Source organism: Nicotiana tomentosiformis, chromosome 5, assembly GCF_000390325.3.
Source record: "Nicotiana tomentosiformis chromosome 5, ASM39032v3, whole genome shotgun sequence".
Lineage (NCBI taxonomy): Eukaryota > Viridiplantae > Streptophyta > Magnoliopsida > Solanales > Solanaceae > Nicotiana > Nicotiana tomentosiformis.
The window spans coordinates 82,712,350-82,737,009 of record NC_090816.1 but is presented as its reverse complement, the minus strand read 5'-3'; the positions used below and the strand labels follow the sequence as shown (position 1 = coordinate 82,737,009).

The following is a 24,660-nucleotide window of genomic DNA, read 5'->3' as shown; positions in this document are numbered from 1 at the left end:
ATGACACTTTTGACATATTTTTACTCAAATATTTTATTTGTGTAAGACCTTTTATATGAACAGAGAATCCAAATAAAAATACAACCAAAAAGTTAAAGATCAGAAGAAACACCATATAGCAATTGTAGTTATCAGAATATGCCAAACAAAAAGTCAGACATGTCGTGTGGTAGGACAAAAAGTTACCCATAGTCTAGTTTTTAGAAGAAATTAGATGTTATATCAATGATATGGATAATTTTCAATTACCAAGCCAATGACAATCACATCAATAATCTAATCATTACAAAAGTACATGAATAGTGCACTTTTGATTTGCATTTTCTATGTTAAAATATTAACACTTGCAAAGAAATTAGAAAACAAACAGTGAAAAAAATAGAACATCTAAAAAAGAGAAACAAATGGAGAATTAATAAAGAACTTTATCAATCAGCTAATATTGTTATTTATGATAAGAACTTGTTAGATGATTTAACACATATTTACTTCGAACTAATGGACTATTTTTTTAGAAGCTTGAATAAAACTTTCATCAAGGAAAGCACAGTTTTACACCTGAAAGAAATACCAGAAAATACTACTGTCACGATCCAAATTCAACTAGTCGTGATTGCATCTAACCCCAACCCGCTAGGTAAGCCAAATAACAATATTCAATTCCAATGAAATTACTAAAATAATTAAATAGAAGAGATTATCTGAATCTTATACATTCCCCAAGGACTGATAGTACAAATCATGAGCTTCTAAGAATAGCATTTACAAAGATGGTATGAAATAAATACATCATCTGTTCGAAAAGTACATAAACAAAGTTTTATGAATCTAAGGCTACCATGAACAAGAGGCAGTTGCAATCGGAACGCAGGTACATCTTCAAGTCCAGCTCCCGTCGAACACAGCAACATCATCAGTCAATATCTGCACACAAGGTGCAAAAATATAGTATGAGTACAACCGACCACATGTACTCAATAAGTAACAAATCTAACCTTAGGTTGAAAGTAGTGACCAGTTGGAAGAAGGTCGGGTCCAATACCAATAGCCAACAACATTTCGTAACAACGTAAAGCAAATAATAAAAGAAGTAATTCAGAGATGAAATGCTCAGCTTATTCATAGTTTCCCGGAAAATAGTTCTGCCTTTCAAGTATATCAGTGAAAACCCAAGTCGTTTTCATAGAAGTTGCCAAAAATATGAGTAAGTTTGAAAATAATAATTTTTCCAAAAATCCTCTCAACAATAAATAAGATGTTTCATTTTCTTTCCAAATAGCCAATGTAAAATGCATCCCTATGCCCATATGCCAATATGTATGAGAAGTCATAAATGACGTGATACCATAAAGTATGAGGAAAATACATCTCTATGCTTGTATATCATGTGTGCATGTCAATGCAATGTATCTCAGAGATGAACACATGTACTTACACTCTCAGAGCACTCAATCTTACTGGCTCACACTTTTCACCTATCATGCTCAATCACTCAGTACTGTATATGGCCAATCCGGCCCAGGGAAGATCCATCCAGGAATGTATACATCAACTGATCATCAGTCACTGAGTACTGAGTAGGGCCAATCCAGCCTGCGGGGAAGATCCATCCCCAGGTATAAATGCTTTGGACAAGATCCATGTCCAGGGAAGATCCATCCCTCAATATAAATATTTCGGACAAGATCCATACCTAGGGAAGATCCATCCCTCAATATAAATCAACCGCATTTACTGGGGGGTGTGTACAGACTCCGGAGGGGCTCCTTCAGCCTAAGCGCTATCATAAATCAGTACAATCGTTGCGGCGTGCAACCCGATCCCATAATGTCACTCATAATCAGGCCCTTGGCCTCACTTAGTCATCAATCTCTTCAGTCTCTCTCTTACGGGCTCACAATGTTATGAAACTAGCCCGAAAATGATGATATGATGTATCAATAAATAGCAACAGAGACTGAGATATGATATGCATATGAATGCGTATGACTGAGTATGTAATGCAATGAAAGCAGATAACGCAATAGCAGAAATGACCTCAGTGGGTCCCAACAGGATAAATATGTAGCCTAGGCATGGTTTCTAACATGGATCACAGCTCAATAGCTCAAGAACGTAGAAATTTCATGGTTACTGGTAAGATCAAGTGGTAAGATCAAGTAATTACATAGTACCACAGAATAATGGAGTCACAATTCACATGGTGCACGCCCACACGCCCGTCACCTAGCATGTACGTCACCTTAACATCGACCACATAACACGTAATTCGGGGTTTCATACCCTCAACACTAAATTTAGAAGTGTTACTTACCTCGAACAAGCTAATTCCAATATCGAGCAAGCCAAGCGATACTCCAAAATGCCATTTCGCGCGTACCGACCTCCGAACGACTCAAAGCTAGCCAAAAGCAACTCAAATACATTAAATAAAGCCCAAGGAAACAATTTCAAATGATAAAGATCGAATCCTTAATAAAAATCCAAAATCATCCAAAAGTCACCCCCGGGCCCGTGCCTAAGAACCCGAAAATAACTCACAAAATCCGACCACCCATTCAATTACGAGTCCAACCATATTAGTTTCATTCAAATCTGACTCCGAATCGGTGTTCAAAACTCAAAATTTCGTTTTATGAAACTTTAGGCTAAAATTCCCAATTTCTCTTTAAAATTCATCAACCAATTACCAAAAATGAAGATAGATTCGTGGAATAAGATCAAAACCAAGTGTAGAATACTTACCCCAATCCTTGTGATAAAATTTGCTCCAAAAATCGCCTCAATCCGAGTCTCACATCTCAAAATATGAAGAAAAAACCAAAACCCTCGATTTATAGCTTCTGCCAGTATTTTCACACATGCGATACATTAGCCGCTTCTGCGACATAACCTCCTCTTCTGCGAAATCAGCTGAGAACTCAACCCTCTCACCTGCGGACAAAATATCCGCTTCTGCGATATCGCAGGTGCGAGCCACCACCCGCACCTGCGAAATACCTCGCTCTATCACTTTGCACTTGCGCATCCGCATATGCGCCCAAATCTCCGCTTCTGCGGTCTTCCTCACCCAGCACTCACCTCGCCTCTGTGACACCTTTGTCGCTTCTGCAGCCATCGCACCTGGCAAAACCAGACGCAGGTGCGATCACACCAGAACCAACAGCCTTCAGCAATGCACTATGCAACGAAAGTGATCCGAACCTCATCTGAAACTCATCCGAGCCACTCGGGACCCCATCCGAATATACCAACAAGTCATATAACATAACATGGATCTACTCGAGGCCTCAAATCACGTATAACAACATCGAATCGATGAATCGCACCTCAAATCGAACTTAATTAACTTTGAACTTTTTAACTTCCAAAACTAGTGCCGAAACATAGCAAATCAATTCGGAATGTACCCAAATTTTACACACAAGCCCCAAATGACATAACTAAGCTATTCCAACTCCTGAACCTACAATCCGAACCCGATATCCACAAGTCAACTCTCGGTCAAACCTTTGAACTTTTCAAACCTTCAAATTTCCTAAAAACATCAAAATGCAAATCCAGGCATATGCCCAAGTCCAAAATTACCATCCGGACCTAACAGAACCATCAAAACTCCGTTCTGGGGTCAAATTCACAAAAAGTCAAACTTGGTCAACTCTTTCAACTTAAAACTTCAACAATGAAATTCATTCTTCCAAATTGATTCCGAATAACCTGAAAACTAAAACCGACGATTCACATAAGTCATAATACATCATACGGAGCTACTCATTCCCATAAACTATTGAGCGAAGTGCAAATACTCAAAACGACCGGTCGGGTCGTTACATCCTCCCCCACTTAAACATACGTTCGTCCTCAAACGTGCCAAGAGTGGTTCCCAAAGCCATCAAACCATCGTGTAAACTTACCATGCACATATCCAGGGGTGATCCCACATCACCCTATCCCATATAGGTCCGATAAAACAACATAACTGAAATTTCTTAATTTGACCTAGCCCATAAGCCTTAGAATCCAATTTCCAACATCCGGAATTTCCTATAAGACCCAAATCTCGCATCCATATACTGTATTAGTCTGAACAAACTGCATCAAGCCATAACCATAACCCAAGACACAATCACCGGATATACCACATAACTCAAATACCCATGGAAAAATTTCCAATCACAGTAGCTGCTCAAAATAACCCAATGCTGGTAATAAACCTCATATCAAACAAAAGCTCGTTCAAAAACCTTCGTACACTGCTGATGATGAAAGAGACACGCAGAAACTCATAACCATTTATCAGATCAACAAGTCACGGAGCTCTCTCTCATTCGACAAGAACTATAGCCAATTTCTAAGCCGATCAACGACATTATCCTTTCAAATATACCGCAATCAGATCCGATAGCACCCATTCTAGGTCCGACGACCTCATCTTATCAAATACCAGCTATTCTACTGACATGTCACACCAATACTACCCAGAGACACAAACCGTGCCATCCGTGCATCAATACGCAACAATTCAAATGTACCCTGTCATGAAAAATCCATCACACACAGTAGAACCATCACACGGTTCTAACACAAGGTTCATGCCTTAACATAACTCCGCTTCAATGCGTGACCCCATCCAAACTCTGGTCCATATTATATACCTCGAGCCACCCTGCTCAAAATCAATAACCACAGAGAGGCAAATGACACAATGCCACATAAAACCTGAAAGAACATAACCAATACGCAATCAATCATGCAATACCCAAATACTCATCTCGCTCAAATTCCTCTATAAGGCCCCCAATAGAACCACACCATGTGTGCATATAACCAATGAATCACAACTCCTCGTAGTATAGAAGAGTAACTTACAGATCATTTCAGAACATGAATAAGCTCAACATCAATCGAATGTCACATCCCTCAACAATAGCAGTGTGGAGCCAACCAATCCGACTCGGTGTAGAATACACATCCTAATTGGGCCTACCATTGGACCCCAAAATCAACTCTGATCACCCACAAATAGATAAATAACCCTCCGAAAGTTCACAATGACTGAATCATAACACATACTATCATCTGGCTAGCGTCGGCCACGACTTCACAGTCCACAACCATGAAACAATCTGCTCCTAAAAACTCCCAGTCTCCAAATCCATAAAACACATGAATCACCATATCTGATCCTATCTCCACCGCCCGAATGTCTAATACATCTCTCATACATGATCATCCCACGAGAAATACTTCTCCCATTATTTCGTGCCACATATCAACATCTTAAAATCAACAGTCGATCAACCAGGAGAGTGCCACAATACCTATGAAATATATATAATTCAAAACATAGTGTGCCTTCTGAAATGTACACTCTACTCATGCAATACCAAATAATTATAGCATTCATCTAAACATCAAAAATCGTCCATGTCATCTAAGAATTTATGACCTTCCCTTCAAAACTAAACCGTGACCTTGCACACGCAAAACTAAATCCCACACAACACACCACATATATCATGCCATCATATGAAAAATACGAGAACCTCATAATCATTCTGAGTCACAAGTAAAATACATATCCGATCAGCCAGAAGCCTTCCATTTGATCCCATCCGGTAGAAAATCACAATAGTCAGCATGTTCCTCATGCCGGTAGGAAATATCCATCTCAAATCGTGGAAGAAATCCTCGAGAATGCTTTGGAATCCATTTGCACATAATCAAGACATCCGTTAAATCTCTCTAACTCAACCAAACCACGCAGTTCGCCAAACCCAAGAGTATTGCCACAAAGCACCTTTAGAAACCCCCCACATCATAAGCACCCAAAGAACCGATCATATCCATTACCGTGTTGATCCAACCTACTACCAAGCTGTCCTATTTTTCCGAGTCTCTTCTGAATTTGTCTTCAAATTGATACTTTTCCTTGTTAAAACACCACGATCTTTAACCTCAACTCACCCCACGAACCCTATCATAGAACCACAATGCCCTAAAGCCCATAAGCCATTGAATTCCCTCTTAAGTACCCCAAAAGCACCACAACCGAGACACCCGCTCTGAAAAGATTTTATGTGAACCTAAAACTGTTTCATTCACCTTCTTGTTACTGGAATATATAATCCACACTTCTAAGCAACTGAGTGAATCTCTACTCCATGCATACTACATCTTTTATGAATAACAACTCAATCATTCAATGTTTCCCATATACCTATAAAGTGTAACATAACCCGTATCCAGAAATTTTCTTACTCGAGTCATTCTCAAACTCAACCTCTGCAAGTCATAACTGATTCACAAGTATACCTCAAACCAAAACCAATACAACACATAACTGTGCAATCAACTTATCGATAGCAGACTCCCCCACTTGGCCCAAAGCCATAAATCAAAACACACAATAACTCATAATGCCCATACTCTATTACTGCCATAATACCGTAGCGAGATTCAACTAAATCCTTCATGAGCTCCTGTAACGCAAACCATCTAATACTTCAAATTATCTGCAAATCTCGCATTCACCCTTGTAACAGTCAGGTTAACTACTATAACCGATCCAAACTCAAATCGCACAAATATAACCCACTGGTGGATAAGAACTCCTCCACACAATATCATAAAAATCACACATCCGTAGATCACCTCGCATGTTATAACCCACCTGCTTAGCCTCAACTGACATCTCTTTATACCTTTTCACAACCACAACTACTACGCAATCACTTAATCTTCCTGAGTCTGAACTCACCAACAAGGCATGAGAATCTAATTCGTTCCACAATTAACCATCATGAAAGATCCTTCAACACACCCATAACCCGAGACTGTACATCAAATTAGGACAGAAATCAAGCACCAAATAGTCCTTTTTACATCACAAGCAAACTCTTCTCGTCAAATTCGATCTATCGGAACACATCCCACAGTCACATCATACTCATCATATAGCCATCCAACCACTTATATAGTCACAAATTCCACTCATAGAGACACTACCAGACGTATAAGTCCAAAAGCACGTGCTCACACAACCGAAATCTTCGTGCACAAGCTATAGTCAAAACTCGGCCTCAAGTCCTTTAGACTGGCCCTTCATCAACATACATAAATCACATCTCGCACCTCATCCATGGAATCACAAGCCGTCGATGCACAGCTGATACCGAGCACTCACATGCGCATACGAATGCGTGGAAGGAATTCAAAGAGTTATGTCTCAAGCTGAATCAATTCCGCATGATAAGGAAAGAAAAAAGGGAAGTATATATCCTAAATGCCATGTAGCCTCTCGAAAATAGGTATGGACGTCATCATATCGATTCGCAAGACTCTACTAGACACTTGCTCATGACTTGTAGAACCTATGAACCTAGAGCTCTGATACCAATCTGTCATGGCCCAAAATCCAACTAGTCGTGATGACACCTAACCCCAACCCGCTAGGTAAGCCAATTAACAATATCCAATTCCAATGAAATTTATAAAACAATTAAATAGAAGAGATTATCTAAATATTATACATTCCCCAAGGACTAGTAGTATAAATCATGAGCTTCTAAGAATAGAATTTACAAAGCTGGAATGAAATAAATACATCATATGTTCGAAAAGTACATAAACAGAGTTAAATGAATCTAAGGCTACCATGAACAAGAGGCAGCAAAAACCAGAACGCAGGTACGTCTTCAAGTCCAGCTCCCATCGAACACAGCAACATTATCAGTCAACATCTACACGCCAGGTGTAGAAGTATAGTATGAGTACAACCGACCCCATGTACTCAATAAGTAACAAACCTAACCTTAGGTTGCAAGTAGTGACGAGCTGGAACAAGTCGGGTCCAACACCAATATCGAACAACAGTTCGTAACAACGTAAAGCAAGTAATAAAAAAAGTAATTCAGAGATGAAATGCTCAAATTATTCATAGTTTCCCGAAAAATAGTTTTACCTTTCAAGTATATCAGTGAAAACCAAAGTCATTTACCGAAGTTGCCAAAAGTATGAGTAAGTTTGAAAACAATAATTTTTTCAAAACTCCTCTCAACAATAAATAAGATGTTTCATTTTCTTTCCAGATAGCCAATGTAAAATGCATCCCTATGCCCATATGCCAATATGTGTGAGAAGTCATGAACGACGTGATACCATACAACATGAGGAAAATACATCTCTATGCATGTATATCATGTGTGCATGTCAATGCAATGTATCTTAGAGATGAACTCATGTACTCACACTCTCAGAGTACTCAATCTTACTGGCACACACTTTTCACTCATCATGCTCAATCACTCAGTACTGTATATGGCTAATCCGGCCCAGGGAAGATCCATCCAGGAATGTATACGTCAATTGATCATCAGTCACTCAGTACTGAGTAGGGCCAATCCAGCCTGTGGAGAAGATCCATCCCCAGGTATAAATGCTTTGGACAAGATCCATGTCCAGGAAAGATCCATCCCTCAATATAAATGCTTCAGATAAGATCCATGTCCAAAGAAGATCTATCCCTCAATATAAATCAACCGCGCTCACTGGGGGTGTGTACAGACTCCGGAGGGGCTCCTTCAGCCCAAGCGCTATCATAAATCAGTATAACCGCTGCAGCATGCAGCCCGATCCCATAATGTCACTCATAATCAGGACCTTGGCCTCACTCAGTCATCAATCTCTCCAGTCTCTCTCTCGCGGGATCACAATGTCATGAAACTAGCCCGAAAATGATGATATGATGCATCAATAAATATCAACAGAGACTGAGATATGATATGCACATGAATGCGTATGATTGAGTATATAATGCAATAAAAGCAGATAATTCAACAACAAAAATGACCTCAATGGGTCCTAACAGGATAAGCAAGTACCCTAGACATAGTTTCTAACATGGATCACAACTCAATAGCTCAAGAACGTAGAAATTTTATGGTTACAGGTAAGATCGGGTAACTACACAGTACCACAGAATAACAGAGTCACAATTCACATGGTGTATGTCCACACGCCCGTCCCCTAGCATGTACGTCACCTCAACATCGACCACATAATACGTAATTCAGGGTTTCATACCCTCAGCACTAAGTTTAGAAGTATTACTTACCTCGAATAAGCCAATTCCAATACCGAGCAAGCCAAGAGATGCCCCAAAATGCCATTTCACGCGTACCGACCTCCGAACGGCTCAAAGTTAGCCAAAAGCAACTCAAATACTCCAAAAGCAACTCAAATACATCAAATAAATCCCAAGGAAACAATTCCAAATGATAAAGATCGAATCCTTAATCAAAATCCAAAACCGGCCAAAAGTCACACCGGGGCCCGTGCCTCGAAACCCGTCAAAACTCACCAAATCCGACAACCCACTCAATTACGAGTCCAACCATACTAGTTTCATTTAAATCAGACTCAAAACTCAAAAATTTATTTAAGAAACTTTAGGCTAAAACCCCCAATTTCTCTTTAAAATTCATCAACCAATTGCCAAAAATGAAGATAGATTCGTGGAATAAGATCAAAACCAAGTGTAGAATACTTACCCAAATCCTTGTGATGAAATTTTCTACACAAATCGCCTCAATCCGAGTCCCACATCTCAAAATATGAAGAAAAAACCAAAACCCTCGATTTATAGCTTCTGCCAGCATTTTCGCACCTGTGGCACATTAGCCGCTTCTACGACATAAACTCCTCTTCTGCGGAATCAGTTGAGGACTCAACCCTCGCACCTGCGGACAAAATATCCGCTTCTGCGACTTCGCAGGTGCGAGGCACAATCCGCACCTGCAAAATACCCCGCTCCTGCACTCCATCACTTCGCACCTGCGCATCCGCATATGCGCCCAAATCTCCACTTCTGCGGTCTTCCTCACCCAGCACTCACCTCTCCTTTACGATGCCTTTGTCGCTTCTACGGCCATCGCACCTGCGCAAAACCAGCCGCAGGTGCGATCACACTAGAACCAGCAACCTTCAACAATGCACTATGAAATGAAAGTGATCTGAACCTCGTCCGAAACTCATATGAGCCGCTCGGGACCCGTTCGAATATACCAACAAGTCCAATAATATAACACGGACCTACTCGAGGTCTCAAATCACGCATAACAATATCGAATCGATGAATCACACCTCAAATCGAACTTAATGAACTTTTAACTTTTTAACTTCCAAAACTCGTGCCGAAACATAGCAAATCAATCTGGAATGAACCCAAATTTTGCACACAAGCCCTAGATGACATAACAAAGCTATTCCAACTCCTGAAACTACAATCCGAACCCGATATCCACAAGTCAACTCTCGGTCAAACTTTTGAACTTTCTAAACCTTCAAATTCCCAATTTTTGCCAATTTGTGCCGAAACTTTCTAGAAATATCCAAATGCGAATCCGAGCATATGACCGAGTCCAAAATCACCATCCGGACCTAACGGAACCATCACAACTCTGTTTCGGGGTCAAATTCACAAAAAGTCAAACTTTGTCAACTCTTTCAACTTAAAGCTTCAACAATAAAATTCATTCTTCCAAATTGATTCCGAATAATCTGAAAACGAAAACCGACGATTCACATATGTCATAATACATTATACGGAGCTACTCATGCCCGTAAACTATCGAGCGAAGTGAAAATGCTCAAAACGACCGTTCGGGTCGTTACAACTACATGAAAGAGAAACACTTAAAATTACTTTTACATTCCAATAAATATGCTTTAATAAATGGATTAGAGAAGATATTGATAGTGATTAGACATAATAAACTGGAGAGGGGGAAGAAACAAACAGAAATCACCCCGATAAGATATCAAAAGAGGATATCAAACTTGAAGTACAATATGAGTTGCTGTGTCCACGGTAAACTTAGTCCTTTTACCCAGCAAACACATAGCCCATACTCATTAAATATACTACCTTTTGGACATTAATTTCTTTTAAATGGGTGGTTGTCGATGTAAATTAATAAAACCTATGATAAAGCTTGGTCAACTCGGATGTATCTCAATGCGGCAACACAGAGCTTTTGAGTGCCTGGACTCGACTAAACCAAATTCTTCTCTATTGATAAATTTGCATACATCCTCACAATTCAAAGAATGAGCCACTACGTATCTTAAGAATAGAAGAAAGTTTAGATTTGTAATCAAGTATACTAACCTCGTGTCGCCGCGACACATTCCAAGTACAGGAGCATGCAGAAAGCAGGGGCAAAAGTGAGTTTAACTGCATTCAAAAAGAGCAATACCAATATTGGATGTTAGAATAATTTGTACAGTAAATTTTATCCAAGAAGACAACAATACATATGTTCTAGTGATAAAATTTGGTCAGCATGCATGTATAGAGATCTGGCAAGTCATAAGGAGAAATGCCATCTTGTTTGCTAGCTTGATATTTGTGGAACCTCTTCATATTAAGTTATACTTGCTTCATTCTTTGAAGTTATGTTAAAATCTTTTTCAGATATTTCCATAAATTAGTTGGTTCCTTTGTTAATAAAAATATTGAGCACATAATCTAGTTTTAACCAGATAATACAGGCAGTTTCAACTTTAAGATTGGTTTCTATATCAGATGGTTAATAGTCTATCAATACATAGTTAAGTAGTTAATGTTTCAATAATGTTCTTCACAAAAGTAGAAATTGGAATTAAAAAAGAACAGATATTCACATGAAACAATGATTCCATCGATAATATAATCACATGAAATAACGATTCGAATTATAATAACCTAAATGTGAGGAACACTGTCAAACTGAGAATATATGATCTCAATATTTGCATGCTATTGGACAAATGTAAGAAAGTTTTGCAAGCACTATGGTAGTATGGATCAGTTTTACATGAAACTGATGTCAAGGAGTTTGGATCAGTGCTAATGATCTTGATCTTGTTCTAGCTTTCTTTCTGTTAGAAAATCTGAACCACAAACAGAAGTACAACTTTTTATTAGCAGTCGAAGATTTGGAGCTGCAAAGCCACTGAAGAAATAACTTCAGCTGAGCGGGAAAAATATTCAGTTGTTAAGCATATTGTCAAGCGGCTTTTAGCTGCATCAAAGTTCTCCTTTATTTCAACAAAACATCATTAGGTAATCTATACAATTAATAGCAGTTAAAATGAAATGTGGACCTTAATTTAGTGATTACTTTATATTCCTAATTAATTTAAGCAATCCAAACATAGATTCTTGATGTATCCTTATTTTCATATTTCCAGACTAGCAAGAACAATGTCTATTGATTCGATTAAATATGCTGCAGAGAACTTATACAATGACACCAAATACACAGATTGTAGGATAAAATATAAGTAAAGAGCAACTAATGTATTAATTTTGACAATCACCTAATATTTATAGCTTAAAGATTGCCAATCAACTATAAGACAATGATACTATTTTATGAAATTTATACACTAAATACAGATCTGTGCTTTTTCCTTGGCTAAGTCCATTGAAAGGATTAAAATGTTTCTATTAATAAATTACAGATAGAGTAATAAAACTTACGTGATTCTTACCGAATCTAATGAGTGTACTGTAACGATCCGGCCGGTCATTTTGAGAATTTAAGTCCAGTTCGGTGGCATAAGGCCCTGAGCAGCTTCATATTATGTGTATTGACTTGCGTGCGTGGTTTAATTCAATTACCGGATGATTCAGAGTGATTTGGGATACTTAGTCCCTAAAACGGAAGCTTAAGTCTTAGGATTTTGACTGTAGTTGAAATTGTGTGAAGACAACTCCGGAATGGAGATCCGGAGGTTCCGTTAGCTCCGTTGGGTGATTTTGGACTTAGGAGCATTTCCGGACGGTGAATTTGAGGTCTGTAGCTGATTTAGGCTTGAAATGGCGAAAGTCAAATTTTCGGAGATTTTGACCGAAAGTGGACTTTTTGATATCTGGGTCGGAATGCGATTCCAAGAGTTGGAACAACTCTGTTATGTTATTTGGGACTTGCCTGCAAACTTTGACGTCATTCCGGGTTGATTTGATAGGTTTCGACGTGAGTTTTAGAAGTTGGAAGATTTGAAAGTTCATAAGTTCGATTCATAGTGCGATTCGTAGTTTCGTCATTGTTTGATGTGATTGAGACCTCGAGCGAGTCCGTGTTAGGTTATGAAACTTGTTGGTATGCTTGGACGGGGTCTTGGGAGCCCCAGGTGTATTTAAGACGAGATTCAGATGATTTTATAGTTTTGAACAGGTCTGGTTCTGGTGTTTTCGCACCTGCGACACTTTGGAGCGCAGGTGCGGCTCCACTTCTACTTGATCCTGGTCGCTTCTGCGATCGTTGAGTCCTGGGAGCTCGCTCGTTTCTGCAGAAGCTGGCACGCAGGTGCGAAGGCCGCTTCTGCGAAGAAGCTCGCTTCTGCATCCCCTCTTGCGCTTCTGCGGTGCCGCTAGTGCGGCTATGTTGTCCGTAGATGTGGACCTGGGCCTGGTAAGTTAAGTTCGCAGATGCGAACGTCTGCCCGCAAATGCGATAGCGCAGATGCGCTTAAGGTCTGCAGGTGCGGTCATACCTGGGCAGAATCATGTAAGTCGAGGGTTTGGCCATTTTCTTCATATTTTGAGTTTTAGACCTCGGTTTTGGGAGCTTCTTTGAGGGTTTTTCAAGCAAATCGATTGGGTAAGTGTTCTTCACCTAGAATTTATTATATTCCATGATATTTATCTTTATTTTTGTTATTAAATTTGTATTTTGAGTTGAGGAAAATTGTGGTTTTCGAAGAAAGTTTTCAAAATAAAAAATCATGATTCAAGGGACGAAATGGTATCGAAATCTGATAAATTTAGTATGGTTGAACTCGTATCAGAATGGGTGTTCGGGTTTTGTAAAATTTATCGGATTTTGAGGTGCGGGCCCGGGAGTCGACCTTTGGGTCGATTTTTAGATTTTGATAAAGATTGAAGCTTTATGATCCGGAATAGTTTCTTAATGTGTTTTATTTGTGCTTTAAAGTTACTTTGATTAGATTTGAGCTGTCCTGAGGCCATTTCACCGAGAAGTTTGTTTTAGAGTATCGGTTTGTCTTCTTTGAGGTAAGTATCTTGCTTAACTTCGTGTGAGGGAACTACCCCTTAGGATTTGAGTCTTCTATGTTAATTGTAGTCCGTGCACGCGAGGTGACGAGTACGTGCTTGGACTTATTTCTGGAAAATTTGGCCTTTTAGGGTTCTTAGGTTCTTGTATTTACTGAATATGCAGTTGTTTTGTTATGAGTACGTTTCTTAATTTCAGGTTTTACCTCTAACTGCTTTAATTAGAGTTAACTGCTTCATGATCCACTCTTGTTCTTTATTTGATTCATCTGTGCCTTAACTAAAATTGTTATCCCTTCTATTGTCATGTTATCTTTCCCCTAACTGCTTATCTTTATTTGAAGTTATAATTATCTTTCTGCTGCTTATCCTTAATTGAATTTGTTGTGTCTCTTTCGTAATTGCCCGACCTTAAAAGAAGTTTAGATATACTATATCTTAGTTGACTTGTCCTTATTTGGAATCATTCGACTTGTGTTAGCTCCCTTGTTGTTGAACTGTACATTGCAGGCCGTTGTTATATATTATTCCCTTCCTTGTTGAGTTGTTCTTATTATGACTAACATTCTCTATTGTGACTACTTCTTGTGAATTAGTTGCTCCGTTTCTTTGAGTTCTGGAATTTCTGAGTTGACTTATTTGTTGTATCCTTGTATTATTGTCATTGTTGCTGCTATTCCTGTTGTTGTGATGCATGAGGTTTTTGCCGTGTGGTTGTTGTTATTGTGATGCACGAGGTTTCTGCCGTGTGGTTGTTGTTATTGTAATGCATGAGGTTTCTGCCGTGCGGTTATTATTATTGTGATGCACTAGGTTTCTGTCGTGCTATTGTTACTATTGATATTTGCACATGCAGTGTGACAAAGAGGGATATATATATATATATATATATATATATATATATATATATATATATATATATATATATATATATATATGTGTGTGTGTGTGTGTGTGTGGGGGGATTGCGCATGTGGCGAGACAAGGTGGGAACATTATTATGCACGTGTGGCGAGATAAGGTGGGCATTTATTTTACTATTGTACACGTGGCGAGACAAGGTGGGCTATGTCAAGGATTGATTTGCGATGACTTGTGATAGCCTAGGGGCATTCTTGTTGTTAATATTTGTGTAGTGGTATACTTACCTGTGTGAGTTCTATCTTGTGAAAAATTATGGGAAAAACATTCTACGTGGTGTCCATTTCTTTTCCTATACTTACTAGCTGGCATGAACTATGTTAGGACACTTGCACAAACATACACATAGTTAATCACTCTTATCGGTTAACAGGTTTTCTTGATATTGTTGAGTATAGATACACACCCTTGTTTGCTTGCCTTCTATGTGAGAATGACTCTATTTGGCACGTGAGTCGTCAGTACGGTTATAAGTTGTAATGAGAGCACAAGATACTTAGTGTTAGGGTTCAGGAATTGGGACCCGTGAGTTATGAATATTTTGAGGTTCGGTACCTCGTGGAGGTTATTGGCTAAAACCCGGTGTGAAAGCGGTCTTTTTGTTGAGTTGTTATTTGCCTTTCATTTATTTATGATCACCTGATTTAGATCATATTTTCGCACATCTACTGTGTTATTATTATGGTATTCCGCTGATAGTTGTTGTTTACCTTACTTACTGAAATTACCGATTATTTGCCATTTTGCGTAGTCCTTATGTAGATATCATACTCTGTTTTTCCTATACTCATACTTGTTCAGGTTATTTAGTCCAGTAAGTGTCTTGACTGTACCTCGTCACTACTCCATTGAGGTTAGTCTTGATACTTGCTGGGCACCCCCATGGTGTTTTCATACTGCACTTCTGAATATTTTTGTGCAGATCCAGGTATTTTCGAAGTCAGTTGATCATTAGCTAGCTGTGCAGATTATTGCTGTGGTGACTCAAGGTAAACCTGCTACTGCGTTCGCAAGCTTCAGATTCATCTTCTGCTTAGTATATTATAGCAAACTCTGTAGATCTTATGACTTGTACTACCGGTTTTGGGAATTATAAATTTTTATAGAGATTTTTATTTCAAAAATTGTTAGATGTTATTTAATTATTGTTGTTATTCAGTAAATGTTAGGCTTACCTAGTCCCTAAGATTAGGTGCCATCATGATACCCAACAAAGGAAAAATTAGGTCGTGACACATTGGTATCAGAGCTCTAGGTTCATAGGTGCTACGAGTCGTAAGCGAATTTAGTAGAGTCTTGTGGATCGGTACGGAGACGTGTGTACTTATCTTCGAGAGGCTACAGAACTATTAGGACAGTTTCACTTCCTTCATTCCTATCGTGCGAGTTCATTGATCTCAAAGTTTGAACTTTTATCATTCTATTCTCTCACAGATGGTGAGGACACGAGCTGCAGTTATCGTTGACGCTTCTCCCGTAGCGGATGTCACTAGAGGCAGAGGCAGAGGTCGACGAGGAGCACGTACCACAACTAGAACATCTACCAGAGCAGTAGTTGAGGAGCCTCCACTAGCTCCAGTTAGGGGGCAGGTACCGGAGGCGCCTGCTGTTACCCCCGGACTTCAGGAGACCTTAGCACAGTTCCTGAGCATGTTTGGTACATTGGCTCAGGCGGGGTTGATTCCGGTTGCACCAGCTATTTCACAGACCGGAGGAGGAGCTCAGACTCCCGCCACCCATACTCCAGAGCAGCGAGTTCATGTTGGTCAGGTTCCAGGTGTCATGGCGACACAGCCTGTAGTCCCAGTTCAGCTCGTGGTTAGGGCAGCAACATCTGTAACAACTTAGACTTGAGAGGTACAAGAAGTTTAGTGCATTGGCGACAGATGATGCCTAGGGTTTTCTAGAGGAGTGTCACTACATTCTCCGTACTATGGGTATTGTGGAGACGAGCGGGGTTGCTTTTACTATGTTCCAGCTCAGGGGAGCAACTTATCAGTGGTGGCGGGCGTATGAGTTGGGTAGCCCGGCCGAGTCAGCTTCACTTACATGGGTTCAGTTTTCAGAGATGTTCCTGAGAGAGTTTGTACCTCAGTCCATTCGAGATGCATGGCACACGGAGTTTGAGCAACTGCGCCAGGGCACTATGTCAGTGTCAGAGTATGCCGTTAGATTTAGTGATTTGGCTAGACATGCACTTGCTTTGGTCGCTACAGATACAAAGTGTGTCCGTAGATTCATTGAAGATCTTAGGCATGATATTCAGTTCAATATGGTTAGGGAGATGGAGTCGGATGTTTCATTTTAGCAGGTGGTAGGGATCGCTCGCCGAGTGGAGGGCATGTGGGATCAGGAGAGAGAGAGAGGACAAGCGAGACTGTGAGAGAGAGGACTTGCGAGTTCGGGAGAGAGAGAGGACAGGGAGGCGAGGAGGCCTCATAGACCGGAGAGATCTACTAGTCCTTATTTTGGAGGCAGTGTATAACATGGTAGTGGTTTTGTGGGTCAGCCAGTTCAGTTTGCACTTCAGACTTCGCATAGTGTTTCAGGTGCTCATGGGTCTCAGAGTACCCGTACCGCACAGTTCCCACAACCACATTAGCATAGAGGTTGCTTCGAGTGTAGAGATACCAGCCACAGGGTGAGAGATTGTCCTAGACTCCGGACATGTGTGTCACAACGGAGTATTCAGGCAAGTAGAGGGCGCTCTAGAGGGGAAGGCCCGACCCGTTGATGTGTTTCATATAGTAGGCTTGAGGCCGTTGCGTCAGATGATGCCATACATGTATGCTTTTGATTTGTTACAGAGGGGCACCATTTGTATTTTGTTTCAGTTCTGCTTATCGGGGTGAGTCCCCTATTTATTGCTCCACTTATGGGTGAGTTCATGACTTAGTATTCTGTACATGTGTTTGCCCCTGTTGGGAGATTCTATGAGTGATATCCATATCTATCGTTGTTTTAATTCATTATTGAAAGTTACGAGACTAGAAGTGAATTCATGTTATCTATTATGGCAGGTTTGATGTGATTCCTAAGTAATTTGGTTACGATTTGTGATTTGATACTCTACCGGGGTGAGAGTTCAGTAAGTGTTATGATTTTATTGGCAGAATTGAGTTAGTGGAAGATTTTAATTTGTATGATATGTATTCGGCTTGTGATTCAGAGTTGAGGGTGAGACCCTCGCGATTCCATGTGATTTGATATATTTGAGCCGGGTTGCGTGCCGCGTGCCGCGGTGGAAGTTATATTAGGATAAGATCCTTGTGATTTGTTCATGTACTTTAATTTTATCCTTTTAAATTGATTTGTAGGATGGTACTGATAGAGAGTTGTGCCTGTCGGTCTTGTTTGATGTTTCTCTTATGTGTTTCTCTTTATATATTCAGTCATTTTCGTTATGTGCTTCTTGAGTTTTATCTTGCGGGGTGTGTTCCCGGTGGTGCTAGTTGTGACTTGTTGATTCGGGTGTATAGTTAGGAGGTCTTCATGTTTCTTTCATCGTTGTCAGTGTTGTGGAGATTTGAAACAAGGTTCTAACGGAGATGAGGCTAATTGCCGATGCTGGTTTTGATTACAGGTAGCTATTGTGATCAGAAATGTTATTATGGGCCTATGTGTGGCATGTCATGTTAAATTGTCGTACTTTGTGGGTGTGCATGAGTTGTTGCAGCTGGTTGAGACTCATACCGGGTATGGATTTAGAATTGGGTCCTTTGGAGATGAACGAAAGGTGAGAATTTGGACTCTAAGGCTTATCGGTGTTGGTAAAAAGGATAAATTACAAATGAGATAGTGTCGTCAGGCTTATGTGGATTGGGGTGATGTGGGGCCACCCGTGGGTGTATGTTGGATATGTGCTTTTAGTGATTTGAAAACTTCGAGGTGATTCTTGGCACATTCGAGGATGAACGTTTGTTTAAGAGGGGAAGGATGCAATGACCCGACCTGTCGTTTTGAGAATTTAAGTCTCGTTCGGCAGCATAAGGCCCTGAGGAGCTTTGTATTATGTGTATTGACTTGCGTGCGTGGTTGAATTCAGTTATCGAATGATTCGGAGTGATTTGGGATACTTAGTCCCTAAAACGGAAGCTTAAGTCTTAAGATTTTGACCGTAGTTGGAACTGTGTGAAGACGACTCCGGAATAGAGTTCCGGCGGTTCCGTTAGCTCCGTTGGGTGATTTTGGACTTAGGAGCGTGTCCGGACGATGAATTTGAGGTCTGTAGCTGATTTAGGCTTGAAATGGCGAAAGTCAAATTTTTGGAGATTTTGACCGGAAGTGGAATTTTTGATATCTGGGTCGGAATGTGATTCCAGGAGTTGGAACAGCTCTGTTATGTTATTTGGGACTTGCTTGCGAAATTTGACGTCATTCCGGGTTGATTTGATAGGTTTCAGCGCGAGTTTTAGAAGTTGGAAGATTTGAAAGTTCATAAGTTCGATTCATGGTGCGATTCGTAGTTTTGTCATTGTTTCATGTGATTTGAGACCTTAATAGAGTCCGTGTTAGGTTATGGAACTTGTTGGTATGCTTGGACAGGGTCCCGGGGGCCCCATGTGTGTTTCGGACGAGTTTCAGATGATTGTATAGTTTTGAACAGGTCTGGTTCTGGTGTTTTCGCACCTGCGACACTTTGGAGCACAGGTGTGGCTCCGCTTCTGCGTGAGCCTGGTCGCTTCTGCAATCGTTGAGGCCTGGGAGCTCGCTCGCTTCTGCGGAAGCTGGCACGCAGGTGCGAAGGCCGCTTCTGCGGTTCCTCGATCGCTTCTACGAAGAAGCTCGCTTCTGCGTCCCCTCTTGCGCTTCTACGGTGCCGCTGGTGCGGCTATGTTGTCCGTAGATGTGGACCTGGGCCTGGTAAGTTAAGTTCGCAGATGTGAATGTCTGCCCACAAATGCGATAGCACAGATGCACTTAATGGTCCTCAGGTGCGGTCATATCTGGGTAGAATCATATAAGTCGAGGGTTTGGCCATTTTCTTCATATTTTGAGTTTTAGACCTCGGTTTTGGGAGCTTCTTTGAGGGTTTTTCAAGCAAATCGATTGGGTAAGTATTCTTCACCTAGAATTTATTATATTCCATGATTGTATCTTTATTTTTGTTATTAAATTTGTATTTTGAGTTGAGGAAAACGGTGGTTTTTGAAGAAAGTTTTCAAAATAAAAAATCATGATTTGAGGAATGAAGTGATATCGGAATCTGTTAAATTTAGTATGGTTGAACTCGTATCGGAATGAGTGTTCGGGTTTTGTGAAATTTGTCGGGTTCCGAGGTGCGGGCCCGGGAGTCGACTTTTGAGTCGATTTTTAGATATTGATAAAGATTAAAGCTTTATGATCCGGAGTAGTTTCTTATGAGTTTTATTTGTGCTTTAAAGTTATTTTGATTAGATTTGAGCCGTCCGGAGGCCATTTCTCCGAGAAGTTCATTTTAGAGTATCTGTTTGTCTTCTTTGAGGTAGGTATCTTACCTATCTTTGTGTGGGGGAACTACCCCTTAGGATTTGAGTCTTCTATGCTGATAGTAGTCCGTGTACGCGAGGTGACGAATACGTGCTCGGACTTATTTGTGGAAAATTTAGTCTTTTAGGGTTCTTAGGTTCTTGTATTTACTGAATATGCAGTTGTTTTGTTATGAATACGTTTCTTAATTTCTGGTTTCACCTCTATCTGCTTTAATTAGAGTTAACTGATTCATGATCCACTCTTGTTGTTTATTTGATTCATCTGTGCCTTAACTGAAATTGTTATCTATTCTATTGTCATGTTATCTTTCCCCTAAATGCTTATCTTTATTTGAAGTTATAATTTTCTTTCTGCTGCTTATCCTTAATTGAATTTGTTGTGTCTCTTTCGTAATTGCCCGAACTTAAAAGAAGTTTAGATATCCTATATCTTAGTTGACTTGTCCTTATTTGGAATCATTCGACTTGTGTTAGCTCCCTTGCTGTTGAACTGTACTTTGCGAGCTGTTGTTACACATTATTTCCTTCCTTGTTGAGTTGTTCTTATTATGACTTGCATTCTCTATTGTGTCTACTCCTTGTGAATTACATCTATTGTGTCTATTGTGTCTACTCTTTGAGTTGACTTATTTGTCATACCCTTGTATTATTGTCATTGTTGCTGTTATACTTGTTGTTGTGATGCACGATATTTCTGCAGTACAGTTGTTGTTATTGTGATGCATGAGGTTTCTGCCGTGCAGTTGTTGTTATTGTGATGCGCGAGTTTTCTGCCGTGCGATTGTTATTGGGTTGCACGAGGTTTATGTCGTGCTATTGTTACTATTGATATTTGCACATGCGGCGTGACAAGGCGGGATATATATATGTGGGTTGCGCATGTGGCGAGACAAGGTGGGAATATTATCATGCACGTGTGGCGAGACAAGACAGACATTTATTTTACTATTGCACACGTGGCGAGACAAAGTGGGCTATGTCAGGGATTGATTTGTGATGACTTGTGATAGCCTGGGGCATTCTTGTTGTTGATATTTGTGTAGTGGTGTACTTACCTGTGTGAGTTCTATCTTATGGAAAATTATGGGAAAAACATTCTACGTGCTGTCCATTTCTTTTCCTATACTTACTAGCTGGCATGAACTATGTTAGGATACTTGCACAAGCATACACGTAGTTAGGCACTCTTATCGGTTAAGAGGTTTTCTTGATATTGTTGAGTATAGATGCACACCCTTGTTTTCTTGCCTTCTATGTGAGAATGGCTCTATTTGGCACGTGAGTCGTCAGTGCGGTTATAAGTTGTAATGAGAGCACAGGATGCTAAGTGTTAGGGTTCAGGAATTGGGATCCATGAGTTATGAATATTTTGAGGTTCGGTACCTCGTGGAAGTTTTTGGCTAAAACCCGATGTGAAAGCGGTCGTTTTGTTGAGTTGTTATTTGCCTTTCATTTATTTGTGATCACTAGATTTAGATCGTGTTTCCGTACATCTACTGTGTCATTATTATGGTATTCCGCTAAAAGTTGTTGTTTACCTTACTGAAATTACCGTATTATTTGCCATTTCGCGTAGTCCCTATTTAGATATCATACTCTGTTATTCATATACTTATACTTGTTTAAGTTATTTAGTCCAATAGGTGTCTTGACTGTACCTCGTCACTACTCCATTGAGGTTAGTCTTGATACTTGCTGGGTACCATCGTGGTGTACTCATACTGCACTTCTGCACATTTTTGTGCAGATTCAGGTATTTTCGAAGTCATGTGATCATTAGCTAGTTGTGCGGATTGTTGTTGTGGAGACTCAAGGTAAACCTGCTGCTGCGTTCGCAGGTTTTGGAGTCACCTTTTGATTTGTATTCACACTGTTTATTTTATTTCAAACAGTTGTATTTAGTAAATTGTAGCAAACTCTGTAGAGCTTATGACTTGTACTACCGGTTTTGGGAATTGTAAATTTTTATAGAGATTTCTATTTTAAAAATTGTTAGATGTTATTTAATTATTTTTATTATTTAGTAAATGTTAGGCTTACATAGTCCCTAAGACTAGGTGCCATCACGATACCCAACAGAGGAAAAATTGGTCCTGACATGTACACCAGACTAAATCACTTTGGAAAGTTGACAATGACCTAAACTTAGTTATAGCTTAAAAATCATCAAATTGCAAGACAAAAAAATTACTTTGTGAAATTTATATGCTAAATATAGATCGGTGCTCTTTCATTGCAGCCAGAAGAAGAACGTGAAAAACTTTTCGGCAGGGGGGGATGTTGAGAATAAAATAGAAAACAGGAATGGAAAATAGTATCAATTAATCAGTTTTACGATATTAACTATTAAATCCAACTATAATTCTACAGTTATCGCTTCATATTACAATTTGTTTTGCTAATATGAACTATTTCTATAAAGAACCATATAAATATCATTAGGCACTTTATTCTTTTTGGTTACCAGAATAAAAATACAGCAAAGCACTAATACAACGACATCAAACACAGTAACATAATTTGCAAAATAGATTACTGGTTAATAGTTCTTTTTTACTATAAAATTGCAAGTAAAGAACAAACTTGCATTAACATTGACAATCAACTAAACTTATTTATAGCTTAAAGATCATGAACCTATAATCCTAGTGAGGTAAAGCGGCTTCAGTTGAGAATTTAACGCAACTGCATTCATAAGTCTCATAAATGCCTTTGCTCCAGCAAACCCTCGCCCACTCGCCTTATCAGTTCCTAATTGCAACACGGAAAACCTAAGCTAATTAATCCCCTTGAGGAACATATTGTACATACGTAATTTTGGACTATTTGTTAGAAACAAATAAGTTTAATCAAACTTATCCCTTCAGTAAATCATTATGAACTCTAACTAATAAACCTTTTAAAAATAATGAAATTTTCAAATAATGCAAACCTTTTGAAAATCATGCAATAGAAAGATCAGTATCAATAGTGTATTATCTGAAAATCATGCTCGATCCCTAATTAAGTATACTAACCTCGTGTCGGCGCGACATATTCCGAGTAGAGGAGTATCCAGAAAGCAGTTGCAAAAGTGAGCTTAACCGCATTCAAAAATAGCAGCAAGATGTTGCTTCACTTGCATCCCAAAATAGTAGCAAAAGATGTTTCACTGGCGAAAGTGCTAACAAATGATAGTCGTTCAACTTGCTTGTCTTTTTTACAAAATTGAATCTCATATTAAATTTAGAAGGAACAAAAATTTCAAATACCTCTCAGTAGTTTTTCGGAGGGGAAATTTTCATTTCCGCCTTACATTTGCTGTAGGAAAGCATTGTCTTTGCTGGTTGTGTGTGGGTGCTCTTGTTTCTATGTGGCAACATGTTCAATTTATCGTTTATTTCCTTCCGCAACGTCCTTGATGGTGGATGGCATTTGTGAGACGACCAAATTACTTTTGTCCATGAAAGACAGAATAACTAACTTTCTTGGGACTGCGTCATTGTATTTTGTAAACAACTTTTTTATTTGAATGTTGAAGATCTTGCCAGTTAGTTGCTTTTGCGCGTTCACAAGAGGCAACATTTCTTTCTGGAAAGATAAAATTGGTTATGTATGTGTGGGAGTGTAACGACCCGGCCGGTTGTTTTGAGTATTACAGCCTCGTTCCCCCATTTAATGCCCCGTTTGTCCTTTATAGCTGTTATATGACTTATCGGGTTAGTTATTTCGGGTCCGGAGAGAATTTAGAGTGAAATGAGATAATTAGTCTCTTAAATGGAAAGTTTAAGTTGGAAAAGTCGATTGGATATTGATCTATATGTAAACGATCTCGGATTTGAATTCTGATATTTCCAGTAGCTCCGTATCGTGATTTTGGACTTAGGAGCGTGTCCGAAAAATTATTTAGAGGTCCGTAGTAGAATTAGGCTTGAAATGACGAAAGTTGAATTTTTAAAAGTTTGACCAGAGGTTTGACTTTTTGATATCAGGGCCGGAATCCGATTTTGGAAATTGAAATAGGTCTGTTATGTCATTTATGATTTGTCAGCAAAATTTGAGGTCAATCGGACTTGATTCGATAGGTTTCGGCATCGAATATAGAAGTTGAAATTTCTTAGTTTCATTAAGCTTGAATTGGGGGATGATTCGTGGTTTTAGCGTTGTTTGATGTGATTTGAGGCTTCGACTATGTTTGTATGATGTTTTAGGATTTATTGGTATATT

The 24,660-nt window shown here is 39.5% G+C and overlaps 1 long non-coding RNA gene across 1 annotated transcript in view; it reads right to left on the bottom strand.

Moving 5' to 3' along the window:
• The window catches only part of LOC108948455 (uncharacterized), a 110,632-nt gene extending 86,584 nt beyond the window's left edge, over positions 1-24,048 (bottom strand). The window contains exons 1-2 of the long non-coding RNA XR_011408140.1: positions 23,706-24,048; positions 23,472-23,617 (exon numbers count right to left, since the gene is read on the bottom strand). This is a non-coding gene — a long non-coding RNA (uncharacterized lncRNA). The remainder of the gene's footprint in view (positions 1-23,471; positions 23,618-23,705) is intronic.
• Between the last annotated feature and the right edge of the window lie 612 nt (positions 24,049-24,660).